At 31.0% G+C, this 14512-nt stretch overlaps 1 protein-coding gene across 1 annotated transcript in view; it reads right to left on the bottom strand.

Annotated features, from left to right (window-relative positions):
• The window catches only part of LOC106717779 (matrix metalloproteinase-2), a 133050-nt gene that overhangs the window by 107636 nt on the left and 10902 nt on the right, over window positions 1-14512 (bottom strand). The gene's annotated exons all lie outside the window — the stretch shown is intronic.

Here is a 14512-nt window from a genome sequence, read left to right as displayed (position 1 = left end):
CTAATTTTGACTGTAAATTTCTGTATGTAAAAAAACATAAATCTACATTAATAACACAGAATTGAAGTTCGTCTATTACTGGCCTTATATCAGTAATCATGGATACGTTGTAAAATTTATAGGCGGAAACATTTATAAATTTAACCGAATGAATCAATCTTCATCGAAAAGTGCTTAGCCTCATTTTTATAAGTTAAGTAGTAAACTATAAAATAGTTTACAGCTTTGCATTTTTACTACATATTAAATAAAGTAGGTTTGGATAGAGATCTCATGTGCCCAATGATTTATGTAGGTACCTATGTAATTTTTAAAAGCGTAGATCACCTTATGGCGTAGATTAGTTATTTCTGTCTATTCCTTTGGACGATGGCGAAGCTTTTGTTTTTTATCGTGTCCGATGAATGCGAGGCGCCAATGCAAATGATGGCAAATGAAAAATTCATTGCGTCGCTTAATTCGTATTCACTGACGCGGTTAATATTATTATTTAATGACATGTATTTTCAGCCTGAATGAATAAAGTTAAGGAAAATTATTCCGTGAGCGAGTTACTAAGAATCTAATCAAAATACGCCAACATGTTTATCCCGACATATTCCACGCAGATAAACAAATCAAATGAGTAGCAATATTTTATATACTTTTTTTATATGCCAATATTTTTTTGCATATTTTTTTTAGTTTTTGTAGCGGGATATTAAGTCATAAACCAGAGATAGTTTGTATACTGATGGGTCACGGTGCTCAAAGACGTGATGATCCTATTGCAAAAGAGAAGAGATAGAATTTCACAGATATCTCTTCAATAAATTATTATATAATTAATCCGTACACAGAACAATGGATGTCCGGCCACGTCACCACTACAGTCAATGTGATGTCTGGGCTGCATCCTACAGTACACACAATTAATCACGGCCACGAGCTGAGTGAGCTGTCTATCCACCAATCAAACTTCTAGCAGCTGCTCTGTAGGGGTCAAATTACAATGTCTTGCACTTGATAGATTTGCAAATGTTATTTTGTTGCGACAGCCGGCTGCGGCGGGCGCCGTGACACGTGCGATGAAAATATCTTAGAAAACAATCAGAAGGAACGCGATACCAGTTGCGACAATATCACTTTATTACTTATTGCAAGTATACAATGAAATTGTATAAATATAAAGAAATTCTAATAAACTACAGAGCCAACATTAGAAATTTACTCAAGACTAATTATTGATGATGATACATCACAGTTTATTTTATATAATAAATAGACGACAAAGCAACACTTTTTCCGAAAAAGAATATTCGTAAACATTGAAATACAAATTTCGTCGTCAAATTGAAATTTTAAATTCAACACAAAAGAAAATAACATAAGCAGACTTGTAGTCAACCGACGTTAATTAAATTAAGTAAAATGTTTATTGTTACACGTACACTTAGGTACAGAGTGTATTGGACACTTTTATTGCAATAAAAATTGTAACTCTAATATGAAATATAGAAACATTTCTATTCGGCATGCGATCATAAAGCTATACGCCTCGAGCGCAATAACCGAGTAATGACACTTCAAGGAGTATTTACTCACAAACAATTTTAACTGTATCTATTATTAAAATATGTGAAAGACAATAAAATAAAAAGCCTATAAAATTGTTTAATATTTCTCCATTTCTTTATATTGGAAAGTGATAAAAATTGCAATATGTACAGTATTGTGAATATTGGAGAATATTTTCTCATATCATAGTAAAAATAAACTTAACTTAAACTAACTTTTATTTACTTAATGTGAGCTCCGTAGATTGTAGTGAAGTTTTATACATAAATTGTGCTGTCTTCATAAAACAACAAACGACGTAAAACAAAAAACGACTTTTATAACGAGAAAAAATATTTTTATTCTTATCAATGCAAGCAATAGCATTTCTCAAAGTTAATAATAAACCTCTTAAAAGTTTATTGATAATTTCTCCCAAACTTTTTAGTGAGAAGCACCACTAGATTTACTGTAAATCCAGACACTTGTATGAGTCAATGTTCTCTAATTATAACATCCGTGTAAACTGTACTTAATATAAATCTTTGAGGTTATGGAAATTCACAGTCTCTGAAATTGCGCACAGGAGATGAAATAATTACATCTATTCGTATCTCCGTTAATGTACTCTCTCATCATATCAATAATTTAATGGTGCAAACAAATAATTCAGTCAAACTTGTTGATATTAAAAGCAGAGCTTATTCATCCATTATGGGGTACAAACAACAAAGAAAATGTATAAACTATTCAACTACATGGAAAAGTTGATAACAAACCGTAATTTTTTCCTGCAAAAATTATAACGCTAACATTTTTTGGTTGACTTTAATCATACTTAAAATTTTTCAACATAGATATTTTAGAGATCATCATAAATAGGTTTAACCTTTAAATGTATTGACAAAACGAAAAGGTAAGTAATAGTTTAGGTACACAATGTTGAAACGGCCATAAGAAGTCGCTAAGAACCAATCCACGTTTGTTCACCTCGGCGAGATCTAATAAAACGGGTACATAAAATTCCGGAGCACATTCTAAAAATCACCGACGCTTCTAAACCAAGTGCTTTTACACCAAAACTGTAAAGCAGTCTATATTGGAGGAGTAACACTAGTGATATTCTCTCACCGGTGTAGAATAATAGTAGAAAATATTGTATTCACAATTTTAACCATACAATTTTCAAATAAAGAATGATATGTGTTTGAACTTTGAAATGAACATTATTTATCGCTTCATTTAAAATATTGCAAAATGTTTCAATATTGAATTTTGCACTCCCGAAAACTCAAAAGTTTAAACGAATCGTGCAGCTATAAAACTATGGCAGTAAAATGAAAAAAATAATGAAGCCAGTACGTCTATTTCAAAATTTAATAACTCTACTTCGTAGTAATAAATTTGAATGACTATGAATTCTTTTTCGGATATAATTTCTTATATTGACTATAACCATAGTGTAATTGAGGACGAAAGGTGAATATAAAGTGAAATACTTTTAAACTTATGCATAAAAATGGTTTACCAAATTTAATGTTAGATTTTAAACCAACAAAATAAGTAACAAAAACTTCATTTGAGCAAATATTATTTGATTTATAAACATTTATATATATTCTGAAGTTTGTGTTGATTTATGTATGATACATATTTGAAATGACGTGATATCGAGAATGCGTAATTTGATCAAAACTCAAGAACGTCATTTAGAAAGGACCACCCAAGAAAAGTTCATATAGAATTGAACTTATGTTATCTTGAATTGATACAATGTTACAAGTAAATGTTGAGAAATTCATTAACTTAAATATTACGTCATTTATAAAGATTGCATTTAGATGTACGTTTTTGCAAAAGAGGACGATTTCTAGAGTATGTTCTAAAAAAACTGTCGAAACTTTTTAACATTGTTATCAAACTCTTAAATGGACAGAGAGTTTCAACTTTTTCGACTTATTTGATTTATTTCAATATTTGTCTAGACTCGGGGCAATAATAAGATTTCTATTTTAAGAGAAACTACTTACGACCTAGTACGTGTAATGCGTTTTGTTATTAAAGCGCACCTGCAAGCTATGTTATTATATTTTGATTATATGTTCAGCTTATCTTAGATATTGGTACTATACAGAAATATAAAACAAGACGTTACAGTTAATATTTATTTTAAAGAAAATATTCTTCCAAAACATTATTTACTTGTGCATATTCTGTAGTATTTAGATCGGTGATTGTGGTGAAAATCACAGAATTAACTTTTAAAACTTTAAAACTTTTAAAAGTTGCAAATAAAAATGAGTAAGAAATTTTATTTAATAAATCTCACAAATTCAAAGAGCGATAGCGGCTTTATTTCTTGAAATAATTGACTACACATAGTATCCTATATTTGTTCTTGTTCGAATATATTGCAATTTATCGCTCCCAAAGCGCTTTCACAGAAAGGTCTGTTCATACAAGTAACTATTTTTGTTAATGTAGATTATTAATAAAAACAAAGCATGATCCTGGCAGCAAAACTCATCAATTATCCAGTGGAGAGCGAAACTTTTTCTTTTTTTGTAGATCTTGATGACGATATTTAATAGTTGGAGTACCCAAGACAAGTTACGGCATTAACAAGAGAATATGAATTTTAACGTAAAGTAATAAAGGATAGATTACAAAGACAGTTTATTAAAATGACTAATATAGTGTATTATTCTGTTTCTATAATATAGTGCATTCTCTGATTAAGTTTATGTTCATTGGGCAGCGTATAATTGAGGCTAGCTGTTGCATACATAAGCTATCATTGGATCGCTCTATTGAAGTCAGGAAAAAATATTTATTGAAATTTTTATACACATTTACACATGACCATTAACTTAAGATCTATGAATATGGATTATTGAAGGGAGATGAGACCATTTTTACTTTGACAATTACTTGATAATATGAGTTTTTTTAGTAACTTTTACTGTTAGTTAAAAGACTAGAATACAGAAATACTTAGTAGCTTTCATTTTCAATTAATTTGTTTGCTATTATTAGCTATAGTGAAACAAATAAAGTGATTGAATAAGTATGCCGAAGCATAAATTATAAAGATTACGATAATTTCTTATAATAACAGTGTACAAAACAGCATGTGACGATACACTGGGGTCGATAGTACTTTTGATTATCTGTATATAGAAAAGGACCTTAATGAGTTGAATTAGAGTTCGATTTGCCATTAGTAGTAGTAGAGGAAAGCTCGTCAATGGACGTTATGGGCTACATCCTGTGGTTTAATTACGAGAGTGCAATACTCGTAGTTGATTGATTCAAATATAGTTTGCATACAGCGCACTGGGCCAGGAGTTCGACACATCCGGCGAAAAAAGTTATATCTCTTAAGTTAATAGATGTAACTCTTTTTGTCCCATGGGTCGATTTCTTATTTGATTATTTTTATAGATACACTAGCTGTGGCCCTCGACTCCGTCCGCGCGGATTAAAAAAACTTAATTAGTAGCCTATGTGTTCTTTCAGACTAAGTTATACACCTATGTCAAATTTCATCAAAATCCGTTGAGCGGTTCTAGCCTTCAAACAACCTTCAAACATCCATCCGTCAAGTATCACTGTCTAACATTATGTCAGCTATGTATTGATTAATTTAAAATTGATTTCATTTATTTCAAAATAAAACGGCATATATGGTCAACGCTATATATCCATTGTTATTTTATTAAAAAAATCATTTTGTATCAAATAAAGATTCACAACAGAAAGTATATAATTTATATAAATCGGTAAATACAACGTAAAGCCACTTTGTATGTATAACGTGAAAAAGCAAAATAACCTTTCCAAATTGAATCTAACTAGCCACTACTACATGTTTAGGGTTCAAATATGTTTAAAAAAGTTGGTATAAATAAAATTTGATTACTAGTTTCGATTGAACGATTTAATAAAGAATAGATCTCTGTAGACTTGTATATTAGAGCACATGTTTTCTGTAACAATAGTTTTGAAGTAGTAACGTGTGTTTATAGAGTATAAACGAGCCGACTCTGATTAATAAGCTCTGCAGACGCCAGAGGGCGCCAGGTTCGAACCGTAAAACACACATGTTTGGCATCTCTGTACAGATAAAATAGGCTACTGTAATATACAGACAGACTAAATACAGCATTAATTTTTAATCTGTCTTCATGACAGTTTCATACTTGAACTTAGGTGTTGCTTTTTTTTGGACTTAAAAAGTTAGTAGAAAAAACAGAGAAATTACATTTAAACAATCGTTTTATCAAATAAAATAATATGTAACATAAAACTTGCAGGAAAAATGTACGATGAATCATTAAGTAAATACGAATGTAGATGACATCGTCGTAGGCAACACTAAAATTTTGATTCTTTATCGTAAATAAAAATGGTTCATACAAAACATTTAGCACAAACATTATTATGCTAATAATTACCATTATATTTGAGAATATCATTGCTTATATGTAAATTAGAGATTAACGATATAGACATTTAGATGTATTACTACAAAGGAGACAAAAGTTAGCTGGTTTCAGCCAACAAAGAACATTTGATAGTTATCGGAATGTTCAACTCAATAGAGACCCGACGGAAACTTATTTAAATTTAAATTCAAAGTAGCTGAATAGAAAACTATTTTAGAATGATATATATCGATGCAAACGTCTCGAAAATTTTTAAACGATATAACCTATAGATACGTAATCCGGAGCACAAAAGTGAGACGAAGGCCTCCAGAGGTCTTTTGACTAAATTTCCTCAGTGTTGTTACTATTTATGTTCAAATACTACTGATATTCAATTACAGTACAATAGGACAATTCGAAAATCGACTCTCGGTTAACGTCTAACTTATATGAAATACTACATCTTTAGGTTATATATTTATGCGTATATAACAAAATAAACATTATCAATATATTGCTACATTTTTTCCGATGTCTTACAAAATGAAGAGCACCAAATAAACATGTTATAAACTATGTTCGTAAGAAACGGGATTCTTACCACGATTAGGCTGTTTGAGCTCCCGATATTTCGGCACAGTTGCATGCCAAAACCACGAAAGTTTGAAGTTATATAATGTTATAAACTAAATTCATTCGTATGTTTGTTTGTCAGTTTTGTTTACAGAGGTTTACGATTGTAGTAAATTGTACGTAAGCCGGCATTAAAGGACTTTTATATGCTCAGATTTGTCAGATTACAACATAAGTATTGGTATATAACGGGATATGAAAGTAAATATTCGGAAACCACTTTAAATGAAAGAAAGCTTAAACTGTTTTAAGATTGACAATGAAAACTAAAATTTAAATCAAAATCCTCAGTAAATCATCATACTTATATTATAAATGCGAATGTTAAAATGGATGGATGGATGGATGTTTGTTTGAAGGTATCTCCAGAACGGCTCAACAGATATCTATAAACGTATAGGCTACTTAAAGTTTTTTTGTCATTCCGCGCGGACGGAGTCGCGGGCGACAGCTAGTAATATATAAATAGTCTTGTTATCTCATAATAAAGCTGAGAATGTTTTCTTTAAAAATCCACAAAACTAAATGTAATAATATAAAATTGTCGTTACATTAAAATTAATATAATCGTAGTAAAACACAATTTAGTAATCGATTAAATCATAAAGTCATTCTAATAAATAAGGCATTCACCCAGGATGGCGTGTCTCAATGGTCGATTGATTTGCCGGACCACTGGGTATTATCAATCACTGCACGACCATTGGGATCACTATTACTGATAAAACAATAGCCCATCCTATCTATACAACACACTACTGCACCAATACTGACTTACTTACATTTATAATTTAAATTATAACATATTTACATAAGTTTTTTGGAAAACTTGATCAAATTAAATAATATGCTAGCAGGTAAATGATTATTCCATTGCAGAGAAGCTTGCATTGACACATGTGCTTCGACAGTTGAAATTCACAGCGAGAGGACGAAGACGAGCTTATATTGACCAGATTGGTCACTACAACTTAGTATCCGTTTTGCCTCTTACATTTGATGATTTTTTTATATATATGTTGTATACTTTAGAAAATAGAAACATACTTTTTTAAATCAAAGAGCTAAATTTTTTATTGTATAAAGATACATTATAAAAATGCATAAACTTTTGCTAGGGTTCGCAAACTTTTTTTGATGAGTGTATAACTTAAGTGACGTCAATAAAACATAATTTGAAGCACTTAGGAAAAAGTTATGAAACAATTGTCTCTCGTTTAATTAATATCATTCATTTGTTAGATCGTAATAATTTTATCGACGTTCCCTTCAATTAGACATAATAACAGAATAACTCTATTCCTAATGAAACAGTGATCGTAAAAGCAAATTGGACAAACAAATGTACGTAACATAGCAGAGTGATGTTAATAAACAACTCATTTCAAGCAATTCCTACAGCATTATGTTTATTTGGTAATATGAGTGTAGCTACACAATTTGATGTAGTTAAATTTTAATATATTGGTTTTGTTTAGTTAAAGTAAGTCTAAGAACATTTCACAGGATCTTGTAGTGTCTTTTTATAGAGCATATGAAAACTGAATTACGATACCACATTTTAGTGTTAAAAAAGTGCTACAAAATCCTTTCCTGTCTCACTGATGACAGGTTTCTGAAAACGTGTAATTTTCTTAGTTACCGTGTTGATAAGACTGACTAATGACAATTTTGTGCCAAAAAACGTCAAATATAGTAGAAATGCTACCATTTGAAAACTGGCCAGTTCATATAAACTAAGTTAAAATATCGAGTTGAGTAATTTGGACAATCGAATGGTTAAAAGGACTTCATAAACCGGGCATATATTTTCATTTTACTGCAATCTCACTTGTTGAATGTTAATTATTTAATTAATTTAATGTTTCCGGTTTTTAGAAAATGTCGTTGACAAAGATAGTTGTGACATTGATTTTGAAGCTATTAAGGCACAATAATAAGGTGGCGGTATGGTATCTGGATAACAATTATCCCAGTGAGAATTATTGTGTTAATGCTCAAGGGATTGTGAAGACCGTTCAACGAGTCTTCTTTACTAGAAATCTGGTCTTTGCATGCAGTATGTTTTAAGTATTCTACGCTTTGACGAAGTTTGATTATGTTATATTATACAAGATGCAACTGAACTTTCAACGACCTACATTTACTTAAACAGGTTTAAAGTGATTTTGTAAGATGATTCATACTTTATTCGGTTTACGTATTTCGTGGCCCTTACGATTTGTACTCGACAAAAGCGTTTTCATTTTCGCAACCACATTTTGATATTGAATAAAAAAATATAGCCATAAAACTACAGAAAAATAAATTCCTTGTTCCCATGTTAAATTACATTTAATTATAAAGTTATTTTGGATGGAGTTTCAATATATATTCTGCAATATTTCATGAGAAAAGCATAAACCTTTAATAGAAAATATATTGTTTAATTCCATGAATACAATATATATTCGTATAATAAGTTTTCAGTTTCACTTTCTACAAATTACAAGATTATAGGTATACAAAAGAAAGTACTTATCAAACAGCAGAAGACGAATAAACTCATTGACAACAAAAGAACGGTATTTGTTCATTTTACGCATCACTGGCCACAAGCCAAACAGCAGTTAGGTTTTGTAGACCCCTCCCGCTGACGAATTGGCCACATAAAATTGCCTCTCCTCGCTGTCAGCAACATAAAATACTTCATTAAGCGAATGTTATGCCAATTGTAAGGGTGGGTTTCCACTGTCGATACAATTGTACAACAAAATATTGTCATCCCATACATTATCTTTGAAAAAGTAAAGACAAATATATGCTTTACAAGTATTATGGCAGTTGAATTTTACGAACTTGGCAACTTCAAAACACTGCCAAAGGTAGAAATTAAACGCACAATTTGAGAAAGAAAAATAATACGAAGATATTAGCGACCGTTATTTGTCAGTGTTTGTTTTTCGTTTATGATATGACTGAGAGTACACAATGATATTTAAACAAATGATTTTGGTAAACAAAGCGAAAGACTTTAAGTGCACTTTTAATTTCCATTTAACAGATTTAAGAACGAAAGAAGTTAAAGAGATTAACAAACATGTATTTCAAATTACATCTACATATTACATATATGGAGATAAATATCAAAACAAATTATCAAATCCGCACGTTAACAATTGAACAATAATCAACATCCGACTATGTAATTAAAAAAAAAACTTTATAAAAAATATGTTTAGCAAATCGCATTATCAAAATTTAACAATATTCGATCAGCTGAGCCGTTCAAAGGTCAGTCAGTTCCTGTGTCGATGACCCCCGTCAATCGATTGCGCTTCCCGCCATGGTATGAGCCCTCCATTCAATATTATTCAAGTAGGTACTATCCCCTTGCCAGTTAGAACGTATGAAACGCATGCAATCGTGCATGCATTTAATATATAATCATTAGATAACCCTTTAAAATATATCGAATCGAAACTTTAAGTTGAAAATAAGAAAGCCAAAAACTGACGTCTGTAGAATAATTCACCCCTGATTTATAACATTGAGGTTTCGAACCCTATATCCAAAAAAGTTACTTACAAAATTATATGTCTGCCAATTCAGTAGAAGGTAGAACCTCTGTTGCAATTCGACAAAATATTTTTACATTACTTCAACTAACTCAAGATACTTGTTGACAGTTGATAGTAGTAAGGAGAGTCTTAGAGTAAGGAAACCCTTTATAATATTTTAGATTTTAGAGGATTAATCTGTCCGCTACTTAACTCCCTACCCTCTCTAGGTAGTGGCTCAACCAACATTTAACGATACCTTGGAAACATAAAAATACATATATCATTCGACATGATGACTTATTAAGATTAATTCTGATAATGTTAAGAACTTACACATAATACAAGCCTAAAGTATGCCGAAAAGTAATATATATAAAATAATTGCGTTTAATGCATTTTTTTACATAGATAATGTCTCCTTTTCGCAGAATATGGCTTTACCGTGTTTACTTTATGGTTGTTTACAATCTTACGGAGTAAAGTATGTATCATTGGTTGCAACATGAAAAGGGATTAACTCTGCAGTATCATGTTGCCAGTAACGCCTCGTGGTCAGTAAATCTGTCGATATGCTTAAATAACGAGCGCGTATTGATGTCAAAACTTAATAAGTGTGGTTAATGTGTTTGCATCGAACGACAGCCATTTATAAATTGTAAGATACTATTTTCCTTTGTGTACATTTTGTTTGGTTCTAGAACTGATAACATTTGAACACTAAATAACACACTTAGAGTTTAATAAGGGAGTGGTAAAGAAATCATTAAGCCACTGTGGGTGCTACAGTTGAAATTTAAAAACTAATCTATAACACTTAAAAAGTAAATACTGTTTAGGAGACTACAAGAATTTTTAACAGCATAAATATCTTAAAATTTTGTCTACGAAGCTATTTAACAAACGTACTTTATCATAGACGAAGTAAAAACTGCATGACAGATCTGTTCAAATATTTCTCTTTCATGTTATAACTGTTAATGCATACCATAGGGCGTTTGGAACACGATATTTTGATATACAATAAAGCGGGGTGATGGGGTCAACTTCGTTTGTAAACGCAGGGTGCGTTTCTCTATTAATATGAACTTGGGGTAGATCCGACCTTTACAAACATTTATGCCATTAGGGTGACAGTATTTTTATTTTCTTTTTTATATAACGTCAATTCGAAAAAAATATTCAATACAAATTATTACAAAATTTTAAGAAGAAATAGAAATTTTACGGAACTTTAATGGCAATATTAATTATAACAATATTTGAAAAATGAGACGTAAATGTTTTACCGCACGGACAAAGCCTGAGCGAGCTAGTACGTTTTAATAAAAGTGGTATATCCTATGATATAGTGACGCCTGGATACTTTGATATATCAAATGTTCCACTCTCCGAACCGCAGACGAAAACGCGTTATATTTTTTTTAATATTGTTTGCTTTAAATTCTTTGTGTTATGAGTATTTTTACTTACGCACATAAAGTAAGCAATAAACTGAAAATATATTTACGTAAAGTGTGCGCATTCGTCACATTTAATATAAAATGTTTTTTTTAATTTCACTGGACCATCTGAGGCAGTCGGGACCTTTACACCTATTACCGAGATATATCTGGATATTATAATGCGACTATTATCCGGACTACTGTAAACATAACCTTGTTTCATTCTACAGTTTTTTCATACACGGTAGGTTTTGCATTGTAGGTTATAGTAAGGGTAAAGTTTAACGTGTGTGGCCTGAACTAAATTGTAAGTTTTATTTAAGTTACTTACTTAGGTTAAGCATTACGTTATAACCGCTTAAATATACCTGTAGTAAACCACAAATGTTTTATTGCTACTCCTAGTTGCTTACCCGTTCAACTAACTATAATTTAACTTAATATGTTAATAAAGTTACAAGTGGGCGAGCAACTTTGTCGTCCCTTACTTAATCTTACTTGTGTTAAGAAATTAGTTTATGTTAATTCCTTCGAATGAAAGTTTTAAAGTTACGTAGTTTAAGTTTGCCAAGTGTATTTAATGCTGGAGTACGGTATAATTTGTATAATTTAGGAAATTATCGATTAGATCTTTTATTTGGGACACAAGCTTTCTTAGCCCGTAGTCATTAGCTGATTTTCAAACAGACTGAAATCAAAAGATACTACTACTTAGCTAACATGAACCAATTGACGTGCAAGATGAAGGTGATACTAAGAGCAATGTGTTTTAAGAAAGTTAATAAATATTAAAATCGTAATCTCATCTAACAGTTTTAAAGTAATAAATCGTACAAAATCAAAATGTTTTACAGCTAAAACAAACTGGTACATTATCGGTGTAATTCGCAACGCACCAGCTGTTGGTCAGGTCACGCCCTCTAGCGAGTGAGAGCCGCCGTTACATTTATTTATAGTCCAGTCCAGACGGCACAGGTAGTCACTCACACCCTCGATCTAATTTTACCCGATGGGTTTCATGATATTCTACACATCACCGACTGTCAAAGTTCCAAGTATAAATTAAGTCAAAGGCAGTTTAAACACTTGTTTTCTAAAAGGTAGCTACATAACAATATGACCATTATTTGATAAATTTTCTTTAATACTAGTAACCGCTGTATATTTCTGACTCTCGATAAATTGCATGACTTCATCTCCTTTCAATAAAAAAAAAATTGAAAATACAATACTTTGTTTTTGGGTTAATAAAGTCTCCAGTTACCTTTAAAAGTAAAATAATTTGAGTTAGGTAAATAAACATTAAAGAAAAAATAGCGTTATACTCGTATCATAGATACGTTTGTACCTTTAACCGTCATTCGTATTACAATATAGTGAAAGAGAATAATACGTTGAAAGTACATATCGAGTGTCGCAGACCCGGCGCATGAGTTATGCAATTAATTAGCACGGACAAGACGACACATAGTAACATATTCATTGAGTGCATCCATTTAGACAAGTTTGCTTAATTAAAACAGTAAAGACTTTGTTTAATAAGAGTATCAACAGAGGTTCTTGTGATGTAAATTATGCAAAAAGTTCCACCTCACGAATGAACTTAGAAGTCAAGTCTTGTGGTCCCGGCTAGCCAAGTCATCTTACTTCGTACGTATTCGTTAATTTCTAATGTCTAACGTTCTAAAAGTAAACTTCTAGTTTAAAAAAGTTAATTTAAATTCGAGAGGAACTTTGTTCTTAATCGTGAATTAAATAGTGAAGGTCAATCAAATGCATATTAGTTATTAGTTACCCATAGGAAACTTCGTGGCGATAATTTTTAGACAGTACTGTGTTCTGTTTAATGTCCCTAATAAAAAAACACATACAATTTCATGGTAGTGTCAGAGGTAAATAAGTTATACATATATGGATTTGAATCAGGAAACGATAAATTATCCACATTGAACTTAACATGCTTTGAGATTTCTGATTTCACAGATTACTTTTATACATACAATATTATATTTGTTATCACAAAAGCCAAACGCATAAATATCATCGTGATAGTTACAAAATATGTCAAAGAATATAAAAGTAGCAAAATTCATAATTTTTAGACCATTTTTTTGTTAGAAACTATAATTATAAATTACCCTTACTCTAGCTCTATGGAAAAAGAGTATGTTTATGAGTTGGGTTTTTAAATTTGACGTAGTTACTTCGTCATTGTTCTATTCACAGGTTTATTCTTCATGTAAATTCACAAGACCTAATAAGAATAATACAATGTTTGTATTTAATTTTGTGTACAAAGATAAATAAATAAAATAAAACTAACTTCTCACTCGGCAAAGATGGAATATAAACAAAAATATATCTTGTAAAGCCCGCGTCTCGCAGATCGACTGGCGACAAACTCATTTCTAACATAGACGAAGATAAAGTATCTTCACTGGATTATTTTCTTCGAAGCCACTGTCATATTGTATTGGCCGTGCGTGAATGTAATTTATTGCGCCTTCACCCTTCGAAATAGTAAACAGAATGCTAATACAAAAAACAAGAAACTGTCTTAAGAAAAAATTGTTTTCATGTTTCTTTCTTTAATATTTCAATATTGCTTAGTATTAGTAATAGTCAGTCAAGTCATTACGATATTACGATATCTCAAATCCACAGGAGGTACAAAATGGAATTTAGGTAACTTCAGAAGATAAAGCACATGGCAATATGCATTATATTATTTTAATTTCTAACAATAACCTTAATTGACTCTGCACATATAACTCTGTATCTGTACCATAAATATTGATGAGGAAACGTAATGTTATGAAATACGTTCTCTCAAAGACAACGCTACCGAGAAATAAACTTGACCATATAAAACGAATGTTAACGAGAATGCTGTTTGCTCTTTTAAGGGTGCCCGGCTACAACAAGGATA

The sequence above is a fragment of the Papilio machaon genome, chromosome 13, assembly GCF_912999745.1.
Source record: "Papilio machaon chromosome 13, ilPapMach1.1, whole genome shotgun sequence".
Taxonomy (NCBI): Eukaryota; Metazoa; Arthropoda; class Insecta; order Lepidoptera; family Papilionidae; genus Papilio; species Papilio machaon.
This window is presented reverse-complemented; position numbering and strand designations above follow the sequence as displayed.